Genomic DNA, 22,488 nt, shown 5'->3' with positions numbered 1-22,488 from the left:
TTGCTATAAACTTCCCTCTTATAACCAATTTTGCTGCATGCAAAAGGTTTTTGGATCATCGTGTTTTCATTTTGATTTGTTTCCATGTATTTTTTGCTTTGCTCTTTGATTTCTTCATGGGCAATTCATTGTTTAGTAGCATGTTGTTTAACCTCCATATACTTGTTCTCTTTCCAGATTTTTTTCTTATGGTTGATTTCTAGTTTCATTGTGTTGTGGCCAGAGAAGATGCATGGTATACCTCTGATCTTTTTGAAATTGTTGAGACTTGTTTTGTGACCTAATCTTTGACCTATTCTGGAGACTGTTCCACATGCCCTTAAAAAGAATGTGCATTCTGCTGTTTTAGGATGGAATGCTCTGAAAGTCTGTTCAATCCTCTGGTCCAGTGTGTCATTAAAGCCACTATGTCCTTGTTAATTAGATGATCTGGCCACTGATGTACATCAGGTGTTAAAGTCCCCTACTATTATGGTATTACTATCAATTAGTTCCCTAATGTTTGTTATTAGCTGCCTTTTGTATTTGGGTGCTCCCATGTTGGGTACATAAATATTTACAACTGTTATGTCTTCTTCTTGGATTGTTCCCTTAGGGGTTATATAGTGTCCTTGTTTGTCTCTTGGTACAACCTTCATTTCACTGTTTTAAAGTTGACTTTGTCTGATAGAAGTTTTTCTACCCCAGCTTTCTTCTCACATCTGTTTGCATGACAAATATTTCTCCATCCTGTCGCTTTCAACCTGCAATGTGTCTTAAGGGCTGAAGTGAGTCCCTTGTAGGCAGCTTATAGATGGGTCTTGTTTTTTATCCATTCCAACACCTTCTGTCTTCTGATGGGAGCATTTAGTTCATTTACATTCAAGCAGTTATGGATGGGTATGGATTTATTGCCATTTTGTTATTTGTCTTGTGTTTGGTTTTGTGGTACTTCTTGTTCCTTTCTTCCCTTGTTCTCTTCTCTCACCATAAGTTGGCTTTCTTTAGGGATGTACTTGGATTCCTTTCTCTTTCTTTTTTGCAAACTTATTATTGGTGCTTGATTGGTGGTAACCATTAGGTTTGTATGTAACATTGTCTGCCTACAGCAATCTATCTGAAGTTGATGGTTGCTTATTTTGAACTCGTTCTTGACTCTGCTCTTCCCCTTTTTTAGGTATATGCTGTCATACTTTACTTCCCTTTGCTTAGTGAGTCCCTTGAGTCAGATTTACCAATATTATTACTGCTTCTGAGCTTTCTACTTTTGTTACTCTTACTTATGGTCTTTTGTTTCCATTCAAAGAGTCCCCTTTAACATTTCTTGTAGGGTTGGTTTAATGGTCACCAACTCCTTTCACTTTTGTTTGTCCAGGAAACTCTATCTCTCCCTGTATTCTGAATGATAGCCTTGCTGGACAGAGTACTCTGGCCACAGATTTTTCCCTTCCGGCACTTTGAATACAGCATGCCACTCATTTCTGGCCTGCAACATTTCTGTTGAAAAATCTGCTGATAGGCTTATGGGGTTTCCCTTGTGCATAACTATTTTCTTTTATTCTGCTTCTCTTAGAATTCATTCTTTTTCATTGCTTTTTGCCATTTTAATTACTGAGTATTTTATTGTGGACCTCCTTGGGTTGATTTTGTTGGAGGATCTCTGTGTCTCCTGGATCTGAATTATGCTCCTTTCTCCAAATTTGGGAAGTTTTTAGCCTGTGTTTTTTTCAAATAAATCTCTCTTCTCCTTCTTGGATTCTTATAATGCGACCATTATTACATCTGATGGAGTCACTGAGTCCCCTAAGTCTTTTCTCATTTTGCATCATTGTTTTTCCCCTTGATCAACTCAGCTTGATTACTTTCCAATACTCTATCTTCCAGGCTGCTGATTTGTTCTTCTGCTTCTTCTAGCCTGCTCCTTATTCTGTCTAGAGTATTTTTAATTTCAATTATTGTGTTACTCATCTCTGATTAGTGTTTTTTTATCTCTTTGTTAGAGTCTCACTGATGTCCTCCACTCTTTTCACAAGTCTGGTATTTTTATGATTATTACTTTAAATTCTCTATCAGGCATATTACTTATCTCCGTTTTGCTTAGGTCTCTTGCTGTGATTTTGGTCTATTCTTTCATTTGTGACATATTCCTCTGTTTGCTTATTTTGTCTAAGTCTCTGTGTCTGTTTCTGTTGTGTTAGGAAAGCCAGCTCCTATCTTGCTCTTGAAAGTAGTGGGCAGGGCATGCATTTTTTAAAATTTAATTTTATTTTTTCAGTGTTCCAAGATTCATTGTTTATGCACCACACCCAGTGCTCCATGCAATATGCCCTCCTTAATACCCAACACCAGGCTCACTCACCCCCCCCACCCTCCTCCCTTCCAAAATCCTCAGTTTGTTACTCTGAGTCCACAGTCTCTCATGGTTCATCTCCCCACCCCTCGTATTTCCCCCAATTCACTTTTCCTTTCCTTTTCCTAATGTCCTCCATGTTATTGCTTATGCTCCACAAGTGAAACCATATGATAATTGACTTTCTCTGCTTGACTTATTTCACTCAGCATAATCTCCTCCAGTCCCATCCATGTTGATGCAAAAGTTGGATATTCATCCTTTCTGATGAATTGGGTTTTTTTTACCCCAGCTTTCTTCTCACATCTGTTTGCATGACAAATATTTCTCCATCCTGTCACTTGTATATATGGGCCTTTGTATATATGGGCCATATCTTCTTTATCTTTTCATCTGTTGAAAGGCACCTTGCTCTTTCCACAGTTTGGTGATTGTGGACATTAGGGAATGCATTTTAACACAGTAAAGCCAGTCCTCTTCCAAAAGAGATGCACAACCATCACCAAAACCAGGCCAACCTGGGCCACTCCACAAAGTTCACATAGGTAGGGCACACAGTTTTAACAAGGTTTTTTGTTTGTTTGTTTTTAAATATTTTATTTATTTATTTGACAGAGAGAGATCACAAATAGGCAGAGAGGCAGGCAGAGAGAGAGGAAGAAGGAGGCCCCCTGCTGAGCAGAGAGCCTGATGTGGGACTCGATCCCAGGACCCTGAGATCATGACCTGAGCCGAAGGCAGCAGCCCAACCCACTGAGCCACCCAGGCGCCCTTAACAAGGTTTTTGAATCCTCTGTGGATGGTGACCAGCCACTGCCATTTCTGGGACTTGGGTTTCCCAATGCATACAGTTGGGAGATATGGTATTGACAAGATTTTCACTGGTCTTCAGGGGAAAGGAACCTGCAGCACCAGGACCCATGCAGGCCCAGCTGAAGAGGCTGGGGTGCAGTATAAGCAAGTAAGGTAGTGAATACAACTGCATTGGTTTCTGCAGGTGGCCATGTGTTTATGCTGGGGGACAGAGGAAGAAAATGGCCAGCCCCTTTGTCCCTAGAGAGGCCCCTCAGCAAACTTTAAGTTTAGCAAATAACTCTCCCACCCGTTTGCCTTAAGAGTTCTTCAAACTGCTGCTACCATGCTGTATCTCTGTGAGCTGTTTGTCATGATGTCTCTTTAATGGTAGGGAATTGGTTTCCTATTGCACCCAATCCCTGCTTTCCCAGAGTCCAACCTGCTGATTTTTAAAACTGCATATTTAAGACCCTCTGGTTGTAATAACTCAAATAATTCAGCCCCTCTGGTTTTCAAAGCCAATTATTATGGGGATTCATTTTCCCTACACAGTCTTCTTGGTGTGATAGTCTGTTTCTCTCCCGTCTCATGTCCAGAGTTCCTTCCCTCTCATGGACAGTCTCACAGGTCCATTTAGCTCCCCACTGTGTCTCTGCCCATCCTACACACTTCAGTATAGCCTCTTCTCTACATTTAGCTGTGGAGTTTGTTCTGCCAGTCTCTCGGTCATTTTCTGGGTTATATACACTGACGTGTTACCTAGTCATATCCATATCCATGGGATGAGTTGAGCTTAGGGTCCTCTCACTCCACCATCTTCCCCAGAAGTTCCTTTATGGATGTTTTAAATCTTCTTCACTAACCAAGAATACATCAAGAGTAATCAAAGGCCTGCCTTGGAAATGGACTTGCTATGTGGGAGGAAATGGAAATGCACTCAGAATTTGGTGGGCAGCAATAATACCCGAAGAAAGAAAACCAGTGCCAGCTTTCATGTTTTATTTTTATCAAACAGATTTTCAAGTTAATGCTACCAAACATTAACAAATCTTTCCTTCCTGCTACTTCCTACCTTTATCCCTGAGTGTGTCCTGCATTTTCCCCTGGCTCTGAACCTTGTCTAGCTAGTTGAGACCAGAGCTACTGGACAGGGAATGTGACTAATGCCACATACACCCAGAATTGCACTGGCACCTCCTATAGGACAAAGCATCAAAATCTGAAGAAAGAATGTCAAGGAGAACAGACCAAAAACAGTCCCAAGAAAACCACATCCTTCTCTTTTCTTAGCCTCTGCACAATAGAGGCCACTTAACCTGTAATACTTGGAGCTATGTCCTATATTTCTATTGCTTATATTTCCCAAATGTAAATTTAGACCACTGCCTATAGTTCCCTTCCACTATTCTCTTTGTAATTAAGATAGAGACCAAGCATTTTTCTTTATCTCTCTTTCTTTCTGTATTTTCTTTTTTTAAACATAGAAAGATGAACAGGGCTTAGAGGTCCATTATAATCTCCAGCAGCCCATGAGTCAACAACATACAAAGCAACTTTGATTTTTGAATGGCCCAAGATGTTGCATTGGGAAACAATGTGTTTTCAGAATAAACACATTTATAAAAATATATACTACCTGATACATCTTAACCATCTTTACTGATGTCTATAAATAACACAGATTCCAAAAGAAGCATTCAAATTAATAAGAACAACCAATTGAGAAGAGGTATTTTGCAACCCTGAATTCAACAGGACTTACTTACCAAAGATCATAATTTAGGCTTTAATCATCATTCCCTTGACTCATTTTTTTTCATAGTCAGATAAACAAGTACTTTGTCTCATATGAATCTTATTATTATTATTAATTTGAAACCATTTTCAAAAGCTTTGAATCCCATAAATTTACCTTAGAAATTATCAGCCCTTTCATTAACCCTGAGAAAAAAAAAATCTAATACACATTAGGCCATATAAGATGGCTTATTAGTTATTCGAGGTCCCCTGAAACAAAAGAGGGTAGAAAATGATGGGGACATTAGCAGGGCATGCAATAAATGTGTTGGAGCATCAGCTTACAGCACCCAAGAATAGCACCTGAAAGAATACATGTTCCTACCAGAGATCCTACCTAATTACTCCAAGGAATAGTTTATATGACTCAGGATTTATTCTAGAAAAATCCTACAACCCAGTACCTTTTCTCATGGACTCCTGGAATCCATGGATATGTTTTTGGATATCTTTAGTTGTTATGATTATGTAGTGCATATCTTCATTTCAATGATTTTTCATAAACAATATAAGCACATTCTGGGTTATCTGAGTGCCCCCTTACTGAGTACTGAGTACTACCCAGTGGGGATAACCTAAAGTACTACCAGGATAACTTTTAATGCAAGGTTTCTCAAATCCAAAGTCCACATGTATATGGAGACTTGCAGGCTCAGTGTGGAGGCCAATGCTGTGGTCAAAAACTAAGGATCAAAGGGCAGCATTTTTCTTCTTATCCTTCAATCTTGCTACATTAAAAACTAGTAGGTTTCCTCTTCAAAACATTTTTTTCAAAAATGAAACCTTACCATTTACAACAACATGGAAGGAGCTAGAGTGTATAATGCTAAGTGAAATAAGTCAGTCAGAAAAAGACAATATGACTCATATGTGGAACTTAAGAAAGAAAACAGATGAACATATGGGAAGGGGGGAAAGAAAAAAAGAAGAGAGGGAAACAAACCATAAGAGACTCTTAATGATAGAGAACAAACTGAGGTTTGATGAAAAGAGGTGGATGGGGAATGAGTTAAATGGGTGGTGGGCATTAAAGAGGGCACTTGTGATGAACACTAGGTGTTGAATGCAAGCGATGAATCACTGAATTCTACTTCACAAAGTAATGCTGCACAGTATATTAAGTAACTAAAGTTTAAATTAAAAAGAATAAAATAAAAACACACATACAAAAAAAAGTTTTCTCAAGGCCAATGAGACTATCTCTTATATTCTATAATCAAAAGTCAAAGAGAAACGTCCATGAATTAATCTGCCTCCATACTGCCTATTAAGCCCACAGCAAGATCCCTCTGTCCTTCGTTCCTGGTTCTTCATTTGATCCCTCATTTCAGGTGTGCTCTGTCACCTGTACTGACTGGCCCATAGCTTCCAGACTGGCAGAGCCATCCTGTGACTCGGGAGATACTGAGAAGTCATTGATAGTGCCTGGATCAAACTCAGAAGAACCTCAGGCTATTGGATAATGTCCCAGTAATGCTTGCTGGTCATCAGTATTCAGAGACTGTGGAATGAAATTCCAGTCAGAGCAAACTCCTCCTGACTTATGAATTTTCTGGGGTTCATTAGGATGAACCAAACTGGGAAGAAGTGATTGAAAAAAGCTCCTAATACCCCCCCACCAGAATAAAGCATGTAAGCCAGCTGAAAACAGAGGTTGATTTCCCAGATGATTCCTTGGATTGATTTAGAGGCAGCCATCCCAAAGCTCGTACAGTTCTGATTAATACCCACTTTATCTCCCTCTGCTGCTCACTTTCTCACAGATGAATTAAATAATGCCTACCTGTGCCACCCCGAGCCCTACTGGAGCATAACCTGATTATTCAGAACTGGTCCATTCTGGTGAGCATTGGAAATAATCATAATCAATTACCACTTTAATTCTACCACACACACACACACACACACACACACCACAACACAGTACTTCCTCCCCTTTTCCACTGCAACCTCACAACAGCCCCTTTGCTTCAATAGGCCAATTAAATTACCACGATATAAACATGCAGGCTGACAATGAGCCATCTCTATTCAGAGCTGCCAGAAATCAAACGGGACTTCATTTCCTTTGGTGCCAGGGCATTAACCCAGGGACTGCTGATACCTGACACCCTTCTGACCCTCAACATTACACATAAAACTGCTCTTTCCTGACCCCTCTCATTCTCTCTCCCCTCGGCCAACTATTCCAGTCTTGGTTGCTGCACATTCCTGCTAGGTGTTTCTCTTTCACCAAATCAGCTGTTCGATGTATGTCTCTCCTTCATTGCTCCATTTCTGACTTTCATGAGGCATTCAGAGAAAGGAGAGCTGAGGCATTGCTGCTCCCAAGAAAGAAAGAGAGAGACAAGGAGGTGCTGCACTCTCTTCTAATCACTAGCTCAATCACAAGTTTGGCAGGCTGGAAATGTCATGCATAATATACAGAGCAAGCACTTTTAAAAGCGGATTATAGGGATTTTTTTTTTTTTCTGATATAAAGCCAGGCAATTTTTCACTGATGCGGCTAAATGAAATAATCCTTTCTTAGGTAATTCCCTAAGGGCCATTTACATATAATTGTATGTTATGTGTTGTTTTTCTTCCACATGGGCTCCTTTCTCCCATATTTATTTAATAGATACATATTCTCAAATGTTTTCTTGTAACTTTTTGTGTATTTTCCTGCTATTTTCATGAATACATTGAAAAGTCATTCATTTTCTTTCACCAGCTTCTGTTTTGGTGGACTAATAACATCGCTTTAAAAATCCCCCCGAATCAAAAAGAAGATATACAAAGCTTTAAATCCGGAAAGAATAAAGTTTGACTACAGCTAACAAAATAGTTGAGTGTTGTTATATCTCAGGGAACATATAGTAAATGTGATTAAGATCCCTGTGTTCAAGAAACAGACCTTAGATATGAACTCTTTAGCACACAAATCTCCTAAGTTGTAAGATCTTCGTACATGATCTAATATTCACCACACAGTGAATCCATCTACAAAGCACTTCAGGCTATCTTCAAAATATCACCCAAATCCAAATATTTCTCACCATTTCCACTGTTACCCGCCCTGCCCAAGCCATCACTTCTCACCTAAAAAGTCGCAACAACTTCAAAATTAGTCTCCCCACTTTCTTACTTGCTCCCAAGTAACACTGTGAGAGCAGTCAAGGCGACCCTCTAAAATGTGAGCTGGATCCTGTTATTCTCCTACTCAAAACCCTCCAATGTCTTCCCTTCACAGTCTTCCCAGTAACCAAAAGACTCTCTGTTCTGGCCCCAGACTCGCCCTCTGATTTTATTACCTGCCTCTCTGCACTTGGCTCGCTTCACTCCAGCCACATGGTTCTTTAAGCACACAGAACATCATCTGACTCAGGGCCTTGACTCATTCGGCTCCCACCTAGAACATTCCACAGATCGTCTCATGGCTCATTCCCTTACTTCCTGTACATCTCTGCTCAGATGTCCTCGGTTCCAGGGCAGCGTTCCCCGACTCCCCTGTGTTGACAGCCGCCTTGCTCACCGTCCTCCAGCACTCTTCGTTTTCCCAGCTCAGCTGCTGTCACAGAACGTGCACCTCTGACAGTCCAGTCCATACTGTTGTGTTTACTTAATTATTGACTGTATCCCTTGCTATTAAGTAGGTAGGCAGGGTCTTTGCCTTTTCCACACGTGTTGTATTCCCAGAAGAGCAGAATCAGGCAGGAAGTGCCAGCCTCAAACCTGTGGCCCCGTTACAGCTTTCAGTGTATAAGGATCTAGAAAGGAAAAGGAAAAAAATGTTGTTTGTACCTCTGTGGTTTACAAAATAACCAATTTGGAATATTTGAGGTTTGGTATGAGGCAACCAAGGATCTAGTTTTGACCAATATGAAATATTAAAAGACAAAGTAAGTTCTCCTAGTTAGAAGTTCAAATATTCTAGCAGCAAACTCTCTCTCTTAGGAAGATCTCCTTAGCATGGCATGTTGTTTGTGGAAAAAGGTTACGTATTTGTAATTTTTTTTTTAATTATAAAATCTTTATGAAAGTTTGAACAGGAGCACACACAAATACAGACACAAACACACATACACACACACACACACAAACACACTGGTGAGGTCCTTAATCAAATTGCTTAAGTTTTCTGTCCCTATCTATAACTGGGAATAATTAGCAGCATCTCTGATAGACAATTGTGGTGACACATAAATAAATTACTATATATCAATTATTTAAGGAATCTCTAGTATATAGTAAGCATTATGTCAATGTTAACTATTATAATAATTCTGCCAGCCAGGAGATTTTCAAGAATAGTAGTTGCATATGAGCAGTTTGCCCAAAGTACAATTATGTACGGAAGGGTATAACAACTTCTGTCCTGATGTACTTTATCTTACTCTAGAACCCCAGAAGATTTAATGGAATATGGGATACCCAGTAACAAAATAACCCCTTTCATCTTAACCTAAATATCTGCAACAATTGAAATACACCCAGTGTAGTTATTAGCCTTTGTAAGTAAACCAAGGAAAAATATATTGGAGGTCAAAGTTTAAGAAGTTGTTTTCTAAGCAACAAGAGTTTAAGGTTGGTATTCAAATTCCATTTTACAGATAAGGAAGAGGAAAAAAAGAACACTTTCTCAGCCAAGGTCACACAAAAGGGAGGACTGCTAACTCTTTAGGCCATGGCTTAATTCACTGAATTCAAACAACCAGCAACAAGCCAAATCTCTCTTGAAATGCACTTGGTCTCAGACACCTTGAAGCCACTAGAATACCATGTTCATTCTGAACAAAGTTTCATCTCATCCTACTTCAGCCTCCCCAGGCCAGCCTGGGACTTAAGGTTTAATTAAATCCTGTGGAGTTGCATTTTTGAAGGAGCTATTATCTTTAAGTGATTCTGGTTTATGAGTGTCTAGGAAAAGAGGAGGGAGAAGGAAAATAGAAGGAGAGCAAGAGGTGACAGATATGGGGAAAGAAAGAGTACAAATCAAGTGTCTCTGATCTAAGTTGATTAGTTATGCACTTTTGCCAGCAGTAATTGAAAGACACAAGGAGAATGTGAATTACCCACAGAAAGCTGCAGTGTGTGGTAGCTCCCTGTCTCCATCACCTATGTCGGTGGTAGAGATGAAGTGCTGACATTGCATGATGGTTTTCAAAAAGTAATTTTGGACATCACATAAAACAGCTCTTCACCCTTACAATTTACATTTAGATGCTGCAGAAATAAGTCATGGAAGTAAATCTAAGTTGAATTTACAGTTTCAATCAAAATTTCTCTTTTCTTCTTACTTTTATTATTCATCATATACAATGCCATTACACAGTGAGAAGATTTTCAAGAACAGTGTTTTTGCATTGCCCAGTTTGCCCTAGGTATGGTTAAGGTAAGGGTACAGCTCCTTCTGCAAAATAAAACTGTTCTTTAGCTTTCAAAGGGCAATTTTGGATGAACAAATATTTGCGGGATTTAGGAAGTGGTCAAAGCTAGCAAACGGTGCTCCTTCTCAGACATTTTTATCCCTGCCATATAGAAACAAGGAAACAGCACCTTCCCATGCAAATAGAATGGCCCCAGGCTTTTCTTTGCAATATTTATGATCAAATTATATTTTTAATGTCTCTGGAACTCTAGAAACAATTGGAACTACATGATTAGCTGACAGTGCTGTGTTTTTAGTACACATAATAAATCTAGGTGTAAATTCCATTTCAGTATTGTATCCTCTGAGGTTGTTAGCCACTTGATCTTTAAATTTCCACATTTGGTGCAATCTAATTCAACAAATGGTAATTGCCTGCTATAGATCAGGCACTGTGTTAGGCACTGTGACAGTTAAAAATGAGAACACAGTCCCTGCACCTAATGAACTCACAGTTTAGTAAGATGGGGCTTGTAAAAGAGACAGAATAAGGGCACAGACTAAATCAAAATGTAGAATAAGATAGCATCATGAAGATATATGCAGGGTGCACCTCCATGAATCCCAACTCCTTCAAAGTCTTGCTATCAATGTTCTATTATCCTGTTCATCCCCCTTGCTGCACTTACCTAAAGACCCACAGGTTACTTCTCTTCATCCCTTGAAAGTTCAGCACCTGATTCACGGTCACCCTCCACCACTGCTCTTGGTAACTTCAGTGTCTCCTTGTAAGTCCTTCCAATACGTTGGCTGTTCATTTTCATCAACTTCTCACCTACAATGATCTGCTCTTCCACCCACCCTCCCAGCTTCCCTCTTTGCCACACACATTGTCACTGTCCTTACAAATGATTACACTGCTTTCATTGGCTCAAGCATCCCCTTCTCTGACCTCCATCTGCTAAAACCCTCCGGTTCACTTCCTCTAGTTCCCCAACTCCAACAATCCATTCAACCCCTCCATGTTTTCACTGTCCCTCCCCACCCCAGTCTAGAGTCCACAACCCATTATTACTTATGACATTGCACACACTCTAACATCTCTTACCCCCAACCCTGAACCTGCCCCTCAATCACAGGCATTGAAGTCACCAGGTAGGCAAACGTATAATGAATGTTATTGGTCACATCTGAAATTCAGGACTACAGACTTCAAGGGGAACTCTACTGCTTCCTGACATGCAATTATACTTCCCTAATCGTTTTTGCAGTCTCCCATTCTCCAGAGGAATACTCATTATCCTTTTCTCTCCCAAACTTCCAACATCTCTTCTGCTATCCTTCTCTCTGCTATGACAGAGCTTCTTATTCACTGAGGAAATGGAGGCGGTCATAAGAGATTTCACACCTTCCCATAATCATATATCTGCCTGCATTTGTACCCACATTCTTCCTTCCCTCCTATTAAAATGATGAACTGTTTACACCTTGTAAGAGGGCAATCCTTCAACTGATAGTTTGGATCCCTTCTGTTCTTGCTTACCAAAGGATTTGGTACTCTACCCATACATCATTTCATTTCTTCCCTAGATCATTCCCATTAGTATACAAACATAGAAAAATAATCACCTATCTTTTAGAAAGTCCCTCCCGATCTAACATTCCCCTACAACAAGCATTTCCCCTTTATTGAAAATCTCAATGAAAATATGTATTTATACTTTCAGTATCAAATTCCTCTCTGCCAATTCTTTCTTGACCTAGATATTGTCCCCAACCATTTCACTGTACCTGCTTTTAATATCTATCATAACAACGGTCATAACTTTCATCTAACCTCTTACAGTAGCAGCCTATGACAGGAATTATTAGTCCTTACTCCTTGAAATACCTTCTTCACTTGGCTTCCAGGGTAAGAATCCAACTATAAAACAACAACTTCAGAGTTGATATTTCCAGCTATGACTTCTTCCAAAGTTCTAGCTTTGTGTCTCCAACTGCCAACAAGAAACTATCATCATTTAGATATCTCAAAGGTGTCTCAGACTTAATATGTAAGGAAGTTATACTAAATTTTTCCCCTCTAAACTGTTTCTTCTACAGTCAACTCCTTCTCTTAAAAAAAAAAAATTCCATCTGTCCAATTGCCCATACCAAAAACTTTGAAATTATCTTCAACCCTTTTGCTCTTTTCTTCTCCCTCCAGCCCAACAGCATATCTTGTTGATACTATCTTACAAGCATAACCAAAATGTAACCAAAAGCAGCTACTTCTTACCACCTCCACCATTACCCAGTCCAGATAAAGGACTTATGCAATCACCTTCTAATGAAACTCCTGTGTTCACCCTTGACAATTATATTTCTCTCCTCTCAGAGCCACCAGAGTACTTTTTTTTTAGTGTTAATCATTTCAAGCCATTTCAATACTCAAAATATTCCAGGAGAAACACAGCTCATTCAGAATAAAAGCCACAGTTGTTTAGAGACCCACAAAGTCCACATGAACCAGTCCTCACAGCCTCTGTGCTGTGAGGTCACCTCAGGCCACTCTTCCCCCAGCCCACCTGCCCCAGTCACACTGTCCTCCCTGCCTCCCTGCCATCACCCCAATGTGCCAACTACAATCTTGCCCCAGGGCCTTTGCCTCTGCTGTTTCATTGGCCTAGAACACTTCTCACCAGATTTCTAGAAGGTTTACTCCCTCCCTCAATTCAGGTCTCTGCTCAAATGTCACTGTGTTAAATTTCCCCAAATACCTTATAAGTTATTACACTGTCACTTTATTATATATGTATGCTTCCCTTCCAATTTTAGTACTTACCATCACCTGAAATATCACACACTTTTCTGTTTCTTTGAAATGATGATGAATACCTTGAGAATAAGAACTTTTCTCCCTGCTATATGTCCCATGTCTAGAAGGATAAGTACTATATTAAATGAATGATATTTCTGCCATTCTTCCTTCATAATGTCTCCTACACCTAACAGCAGCACCAAGAGAAGAGCTTCACTTCTCCATGATTTTCATCAATTGCCTCAACTCTGACCCAATAAACATACACAGCCAATAAAATCACTGTGTTGTCTCTGCATATGCAACACACAAGACCTCCAAGCCCTCTTGCAACTATGTAGTGCCTAAACCCTGTCTGTTGAGAACCTTCAGAGTAACCACTCTTTGTACAGCCCCTTCCCCCTCTACCTCTCCAAACTCATACCACTCCTTCCAACATTACTGTTATCTCTCTGGCCACTCCTTTTTAATTTATTTTTTGTGGGCTTCTCACTCTTCTCCTCTCCTTAAATTTTGTTTCTTCTGGAACTTTGTCTTTAGCCTTCACTGCTCACTTGTCTTGATTGATTTTATTCATTCCCATCAACCACCATACATTTATGAATGGCTCACCAATCTATATCCACATTCTAGGCCTTTCCTACACTTGAGCCCTGTATATCCACCTACCTACTGAACAATTCCACCTGGTGATCCCACTGGCACATTAAACTAAACATGCTTATATTAACCAGAACAGGTTAGTTGATGTTCCAATAATAAGCCACCCCAAAATAGTAGCTTAACATGCAGAAGTTTATTTCTCACTCATACAAAGTCTAACTCATATCTGGGTATCTCTCCAGAGTAACTACATCTATACCCAGACACCCAGGTAGCCCAGCCATCCCAACACAAAGCCTTCTCCATGGTCCACAAAGGTAACAGACTAAGTGAAAGATCTTGCACTAATATCTAAGCGACTTAGCCAAAAACATGTCACTTCTACTCATAAATCATTGCCCAGAACTAGTTATATGACCCTGTAACCTCAGGAAGGTTAGGAAATTCAGTCTTCCAAGTACTTTAAAAGAGAGGAGAATCTGACATTTGCAACAACATGAATGGAGCTAGAGAGTATTATGCTAAGGGAAATAAGTCAGTCACAGAAAGACAAATACCATATTATTACACTCATATGTGGAATTCAAGAAACGAAACAAATGAGCAAAGGAAAAAAAAAGATAAGACAAGAAACAGACTTTTAACTATACAGAACTATACCTCATGGTGACCAGAGGGGAGGGAGTTGGGGAGATGGGTGATGGAGATTAAGAAGTGCACTTGTGATGAGCCCTGGGTGTTGTATGGAAGTGTTGAATCACTTTACTGTACACCTGAAACTAATATTACACTGTATGTTAACTAACTGGAATTTAAATAAAAACTTAAAAAGAGAGAGAGGAGAACCATCAAGGGGCACCATTATGCTTTCCAAAATGTCTAAGATGACAGACTACAGCCAGGCACCAGACCATTGTGCAGGACTGGGCCCACAGACAGTGGCTACTGACACCATCACCATCACCAACTTGACAGCTTGACAGAGCAGGTAGACATGAACCTGGTCTCAGCCATCAATGAAGGCACCATAGTCATGCCTGCACAGGCATAAATGCCAGGCCACCATCACCATGGTTTCATTGGAATACAGTGAGATCCTGGAGCCTGCCAGTGATCTGGTCATCACCAGAGGGCTGACCCCAAGGTACAGATGGTCATCATCTATCAAAGGAGTCTCCAGGATCCCTGAGGGCTGGGCTAGGGCAGGGGGTGAGGACTCTGAACACCCTGCCCATACCTGCCTGGCCCAAAATAGAGAAAATGGGGCATAGAATTCAGGCATTCGGAAAAGATGTAGGATTGTAATAGACACAGGTTTTTGTTGCTTTACGATGAAACATGCCCAAGACTGACCTCATCAACACAGCTAAACCCACTCCACTACTCAAACCTACTCTCCCCTCTGAATGAATGGTACCAACACCCACCCAGTTATTCAAGCCAGAAACATATCTACCCCCACCCTTGTCTTTCATCTCTCACATCTAATTTTTCTTCAAGTCTTACAGGCCCTACCTCCTTAAATTTTGCTGTCATTGGGCCTCTTTTCTCTGTTATTGCTACCACTACCGTACTTTAGCCTCCCATCACCTCTCATCTGGTCTCTCTGCTCTCAGTCTCCTAGGAGGTGTCACATCTCAGGGAGGCATTTCTTGATCATCCAATTCAAATACTCCCCCAATCCCAGCGACCTTCTTCTGCCCTGTTCTGTGTTGTTTGTTGTTTGTTTTGTTTTGTTTTGTTTTTCAGATCCCTTGTCACTACCTGTAATTAGAAGTACATTCGTCTACTTGTCCCCACTTCTGCTGCTGCCACCATACACATAAACATGCACTGAAACGTGAGCTCCTTGAGATGAGGAACTTTTTGACTAATCTGAGCTTTACCAACAAGTCCTGGAAGAAAGCCTAGTACAAGGCAAACCCTCAGTGTGTGTTTGTAGAAGGAATAAATTTTCCATCATGAAGCCCAAGTGATCTTTCTAAAACAAATCTGACCATGTAATGTCCCAACTTAAAATGCTCCAATGACTCCTTATTATATTTCTAGATAAAACTCCTGCTCCTTAGCAAATTTCTCAGATCCTCCATGGACTGTCTCTGCTTATTTCTCTGGTTCCCCCTTGGACTATAATCCCTTCATTCTCAAGAGGCTTTTCTCCCCTAATGGGTGGGTAACTGATTTTCCCTCTGAGTAAAGTGCTTTTCTGAGGCAATACCTCCCTTTGCCTGGGTAACTCCAATGTGTTCTTCAGATAATGCCTCCTCTAAGAGGCAGAGCTTCTTCTATGAACAAGGCAATATGCTAGTCACTAGGTACTAGGAAATATGATGGACACCACATTACAACTAGGCCCTGGGCCAGATGCTAGATTACAACTGTAAACATGACATAGCCATGTACTGGTGGCACAAATAGTTCTAAAATCTAACTCCTAGACCCAAATCTAGCTTCAAGCATTGTTCATTAGAATATTACTGTTATTTTAAATTATAGAATATTATTGTTGTTATTTTAATTGTCATTCCTACTATAGTTGCACTTCCCTTATCCAATGGCTTCAATTATCCAGAATGGCCTACAAACTCCCAAGTAAGCAAGCAAGGGCTTTGAGGATCTACATTGGTGTCATAAAGCAGATACACTTTATAATCTCGCCCCTAGGCCCTCTTTCAGAACATCATTATAGTGCAGTATATTCTCATTTAAAACACGTTTCAAATGTCCTTCATTACTAGGTTCCTCAACGCACAGATGGAAGAACACACCAATCAACAACTATTCTGTTAAGCACTTACTGCGTACAAGATACAGTGCTAAACTGTGGGATATACAGGAAAGTATTAAGAAGGCTCCACTCCAGGGGGTACACGGGAATGCCCCATACCTTCCACTCAATTTTGCTATAAACTTACACTTCTATAAAAGTAAAGTTTCTCTATTTAAAAGAATTTTTTAAGTCCTGAGCCTGCCATCACCACCACAGACTCTAAAGAAGTACTCCAAATAAGAGGGTTTGAATTGACGGGGGTGGTGGGAGATTGGGGTACCAGGTGGTGGGTATTATAGAGGGCACGAATTGCATGGAGCACTGGGTGTGGTGAAAAAATAATGAATACTGTTATGCCAAAAATATATAAAAAATAAATTTAAAATAAATAAATAAAAAATAAAAAACATTAAAAAAAATAAGAGTAAGGACAGAGACAAACACATCATGAAAGCAAGAAATGAAAACTGACTTCTTCAATTACAGTGGATTCAGGGAAAAATATTGAAAATAAGGAAAAAGAACTTAATAAACACAGTAGCTTACAGCTACTTATTGAAAAGATAAAAAACCCTACATATCTAAAGAACCTCTTATCAAGGACAATGAGAAGGGCACTCAACTAAGAGCTGTGGGCTGCATTTTCACCTATATCTCTATTTGCCCAGCTGTGCAGTCTTCAGAAAGTCACAAGAGTTCTCTGGGCCTCATTCTCTTCCAGTCTATTTTGAGATAGTTGAACCAGATGGTTGAATCAAGACCCACCCAGGTCTAAATATGATTCTATGTTGAAAGTTCTGACCTTGATTAGTGAAGATAAAGGTAAAATATATTCACCTTACCTAGATTTAAAAAGTAGGCAATAATGGGTATCACATATTTCAGAAGGCTTTATATAAATGGTAATTTTTTTCTTAAGTTTGCAATGTAGCTGGATAAGTTTCAGTTACTGGAACATTGCTATCCCCCCTAGTGCCAGATAAGTGATAATTTCACAGTGTTATTTAAACAGCCCAGCATGGGCTGACCAAAATAGTATAGGGCCAAAAAACAAAAATAAAATCAAAAAGAAACCTGAAGGGGATTCAACTTTCCCTGAAGTTTCTATAAAAAATACTAGCCAAAGGAGGTAAATCTGTTATTCCCAAAGAGTACTCCATTAGGAAAGTGTTTACATGTGTAGCAGTCAGCTCCTAAAGAAGATAGATAGGCACCAGTGTCCTCTACCTGAAGGCACCCCACTACATTTAATATCACTGAGCAAGGTACAGACACACGGCTGAAAGTCAGAGCTGTGCTATCTTGCTATCTTCCACCAAAATGTTCTCAGGAACCAGCACAGGGTGTCCAGATGGGCACCTGTCCAAATGACGGTCTTTATGATGTCTTAAAACTTCAATACATATTTCATTTTATATGAATACATCACAATAAGAGAACCACCTCACATCCCAAAGATGACTAATAAATGAGATGCCAGTTGTACTGGCTCTGGAGAAAAGAAGATGGTCAAACCCAGACAGGCTGCTCACGTCAGCACCGGACTGAAGCAGAGGAATGCTGACTCTTCAGAAAGCTCATACATTCCTTTATTCATTCATTTCTTTCTTTTTTTTTTTTTTATTTGTTAGAAAGAGAGAGAGAGACAGAGCGAGAACACAGGCAGACAGAGTGGCAGGCAGAGGCTGAAGGAGAAACAGGCTCCCTGCTGAGCAAGGAGCCCGATGTGGGGCTTGATCCCAGGATGCTAGGATCATGACCTGAGCCGAAGGCAGTGGCTTAACTGACTGAGCCACCCAGCATCCCTATTCATTCATTTCACAAATAGTTTCAGGCCCCTCCTGTGTGTCCAGCACTGTGCTAAAACCAGGAATTTAACAGTGGGGGGAAAGGCTGGACATGATCTTTGCCTTCAGGTAATTTACATGAAAAAGTTTTAACAGTCTTACAAACTACTAAGGATTAGTAATATTCAAGAATAATTGGAGTCTGGGGTTGAGGGAGAGTCAGAGAGGGACTGGCTAGTTGTAGAGACAAGGGGAAGCAGGGAAACCTTTCTCAAAGAGACAGCATTCGAACAAAGATCTTGAGGTTGAGCTGGCATTAACTTCTAGCCCTTATGGCAGTCAATCAAGTATTTGCCATCATACATCCATGTTTTTCAGTCTAATGTGCACAAATTCACACACCTAAGTACACCGGGAAAACAAACTCGCTAGATTACTTGGCACAACTTCTATTCTGTCAACTCTACTCGAACTCTATTGGGGAAATTTTTTAATTATATTAAAATCAATACAGATTTATTATGGCATAAAAACGAACACTTGAGAAGATATAAAGCTTCTCGAAAGTTCTAGTCTTCCATAGGGTTGTCTTAAGCCATGCCCAACCTCTCTACTCATTTTCATTTATCTGTAGGGCTACTTCAACAGAAAAGCATGAGGAGTTACTGATGCAGCATTAACAAAGAGAGGCTCATATCTGACTCGTAATTATTTTTATCACTGAGCTTTATGTGACTTGATGTTTGTATGTGTTCAGTTCTAGTACTAGAAGCAGCAGCAGTCACGGTCATAACTGTGGCAGCTGTTGCTGTTGTAGCAATTGCAGGTTGAAGCTGTTGTAGTTGTGATGAAGTTCTTGAACCTAGGTGAGGTTCGGTGGGATGAGGTTCGGAGCTGACGGCTAAGAAAGAATTCTGAAGATGTCTTTGGTGCGAAAAGATGGTTTATTAGAGCACGGGGACAGGACCCATGGGCAGACAGAGATGCTGCGCCGTTATCCTGAGGAGTGGCTGATTATATATATACACAGGAGTTGGGTAGGTGAGGACAAAGAGGGTGATGTTAGTCTCTAAGGAATTTTGGAAGCAAGGTCTCCAGGACCTTGAGGGGCTAGCTATTGTTGGGAGAAAGGTTATTCATTACTAGTAGTAAAAATCTTCTTGTGAGACCCTTTAGATGTATATCGGTGGGCCATATGCTTGGGAATGATTCTTGACACTATCTTGGAGATCTAGAGATAAAGTTACACATTTCTCCTATCAAGTGTCCTTGTTAGTGAGATTTGGGTTTAGAAGAAATTCAACTTTATTTAGGGATTGAGGAACTGAGTTATTTGCCTGTGGAAATTGTGCTATTGTTAGATAGCTTCTTTGTTGTAAATCTCTAGGACATTGGTAAACCAAGGGAGACTGTGATCTCTGCAAGTTAACTATTTGTTTTTCTTTTAGGGCAGCCAGAGGTGCCTGAGGAATGTCACACGTATTACTGAGGGGAGTGGGTGGAAAGGGGGTGCAAGGTGCCAGCTTTTGCTTTGTCCTCAGCCAGCCTCCTGCTCCCTCATCAGTTGTTACAGTGATAGCAGGAAGTAGTAGTGGTGGTAGTTGTTGCCACAGTCATAGTGGTATTAGCAGTAGAGGTAGCAGTAGTAGTAATTCAGAGCTAGTTTGGATCTGAAGTCTACTGTTCACCAGCTAAATGAGAATGGACAAGTTATATCAATTCCCTACATCTTTAGAATGGGATTAATGAAAACTTCTACCTCTTAAGATTGTTGCAGGAAAGAAATATGCATAAGGCAGTTACTGGCATAAAACAAGCACTCCATCTATCTTAGCTATTTAAAGTACTCTTTCCTATTGTTGTTATTAGTATTATCACATATCACTATATCATGAAAGAGGAAGTTGGGAGTAAAAGAAAAGGAAGTCAGAGTAAGTTTGTGGTTGAGGAGCAGTGAATAATAAAATAATCTATGTTCAATTTCAATCAACCCCAAATATCAACAATTTCATTAGGGAAGAAATGCCCCTCATGTGAATCTGTCATCATAATTTCTTTGTAAAGTACTTTGCAATCTCCCTTTATACCACTAATATAAGTCAAATTAATTCATGTTGTATTTCTCAAGAGAAAGAATTATATCAAACCCCAAACAGGGACTCGGTATCCTCAAAGAAGTAGACCTAGCATGGTTTTTTTATCTATCGTTGCCTACTTCTGACTTCTTGCATCTCTGTGGAGTAGATTGCTAGAGAGGTAATTACTCCCTGGTTTTCTACCACCCATTCTTTTAAAGAAAAGCAAATCACCCTGAGCTATTTAATTCTCACTGCAGACCCAAAGTGCCAATACCAACATAAGCCTTAGAAGCTCAGTCCCTTCTGGTTTTCTATATCCTATACTGTATAAGAGCGTTTTTTCCTCCTCAAGGACTAGTTAGAATTTAGTGTTTTGAAAACCAGGTAGCTGGGCACTTAATCTTCTTAGCTAGCAGCACAATAGCTTGTTTGCATACCTGGTATGAAGTAATATAAACATTTTGCCCTAAAGACAAACTTACCATTTAGTTTGACTGCATGCAAATAATTTAATCCTTTCTTTTATTTTTCTTAGCTGCTCAAAGGCAGGCAATTCTCTTTAGAGATTAGCCAGACTATGATGACTTAATTCACATTTACTTACATGCCTGGCTTAACAGTCTTGTGAACGTGCTTTTGAACATTCTTCCTAAAAGCACTGCTGTCATTTTTGCTGAGAAAGTACCTGTGAATCCATTCATAATAGCAGGGGTTCAGAGTCCTGAAAAATGTTTAGGTAAATGCCTGGGTTTCCCAGCTCAAACCCCACTCAAGGAGGCAGCAACAGAGGTCATTACCGGCACCACCTTTGATGGGCACGGTGAATCACAGCCCAGTGGACTGTTGGCATTTTCCTGATGAATGGTGATAAACTTTAGCAGAGTCTGGACCAGAAGAGGTTCACTGTTCTGCTACATTACGGTCACCATTTATAAGTTGGGGGAGGAGGGAAGATGTTAGTTCTGCTGCTCTTTCTAGTCATCAAGGCCTGCCTTCTAAAAGCTATGAATTCTGTATAGTTTGTCTTCCTTTCTTCCTCTTCCCTTAATTTTTTAAACTCACACTTACTGAGCACTTACTGGTTGTCAAGCACTTTGTATGTATTAATAAAAATGTCCAACATTTGTTGAGTACCACTATGTGCCAAGACTATTCTAAATTGGTCTAAGTTGGTCTATTCATTTGAATAGACCAACTCTTTCATGCTCACAGTAGGGATTGTTACTATCCCTATTTACAAAGGGAACTGGGCCCAGAGGGGTTAAGTAATTTGTACAAGATCACACAGTTAAGGGACACTTGGATGCAGTTGGTTAAGCCCTCCAATCTTTGGTTTCAGCTCAAGTAGTGGGATAGAGCCCCATGTCAGGCTCAGTGCTCAGCAGAGTCTATGTGAGATTTTCTTTCCCTCTCCTTCTGCCCCTCCTGCTCATTCTCTCATTCTCTCTTTCTCTCTCAAATAAGTAAATAAATCTTTTTAAAAAGAAGAAGAAGCAGGGGTGCCTGGGTGGCTCAGGGGGTTAAGCCTCTGTCTTCAGCTCAGGCCATGATCCCAGGATCGAGCCCCACATCAAGCCCCACACCAGGCTCTCTGCTCAGCGGGAAGCCTGCTTCCTCCTCTCTCTCTCTCTCTCTCTCTGCCTGCCTCTCTGCCTACTTGTGATCTCTGTCTGTCAAATAAATAAATAAATAATCTTTAAAAAGAAGAAGAAGAAGAAGCAGATCACACAGTTAAGAAGTATCTTCTACAGGGGCACCAGGTGGTTCTGTTGGTTAATCATCTGCCTTAGCTCAGGTCATGATCCCAGGGTCCTGGGATGGAACCCTGCATGAGGCTCCCTGGTAAGCATGGAGCCTGCTTCTCCCTCTCCCTCTGCTGCTCTCCCTGCTTGTGCTCTCACTCTCTTACTCTCTCTCTCTCAAATAAATAAATAATCTTTTTAAAAAAAAGAAGTACATTCTACATAATTTGGGGAAATGCTATCTGAGTATATATGGAACTTACATGAACATTGGTAGTGGACTGGGGAAACAAGCAAGACCTTCTAGACCTTTAACTACCTCACTAAATTCTCCAAAGTCTTCTAGTGACAGTGACAGAGAGCATATGCTTTATAAGCATCTCCCAAAAGTTAATGGTAGAATAAGAGCCACCATTATTGTTCAGGGAGACAGGGGG

Source organism: Mustela nigripes, chromosome 1 (assembly GCF_022355385.1).
Source record: "Mustela nigripes isolate SB6536 chromosome 1, MUSNIG.SB6536, whole genome shotgun sequence".
NCBI classification, from domain to species: domain Eukaryota; kingdom Metazoa; phylum Chordata; class Mammalia; order Carnivora; family Mustelidae; genus Mustela; species Mustela nigripes.
The sequence above is the reverse complement of the archived record's forward strand: the minus strand, read 5'-3'. Positions refer to the sequence as shown.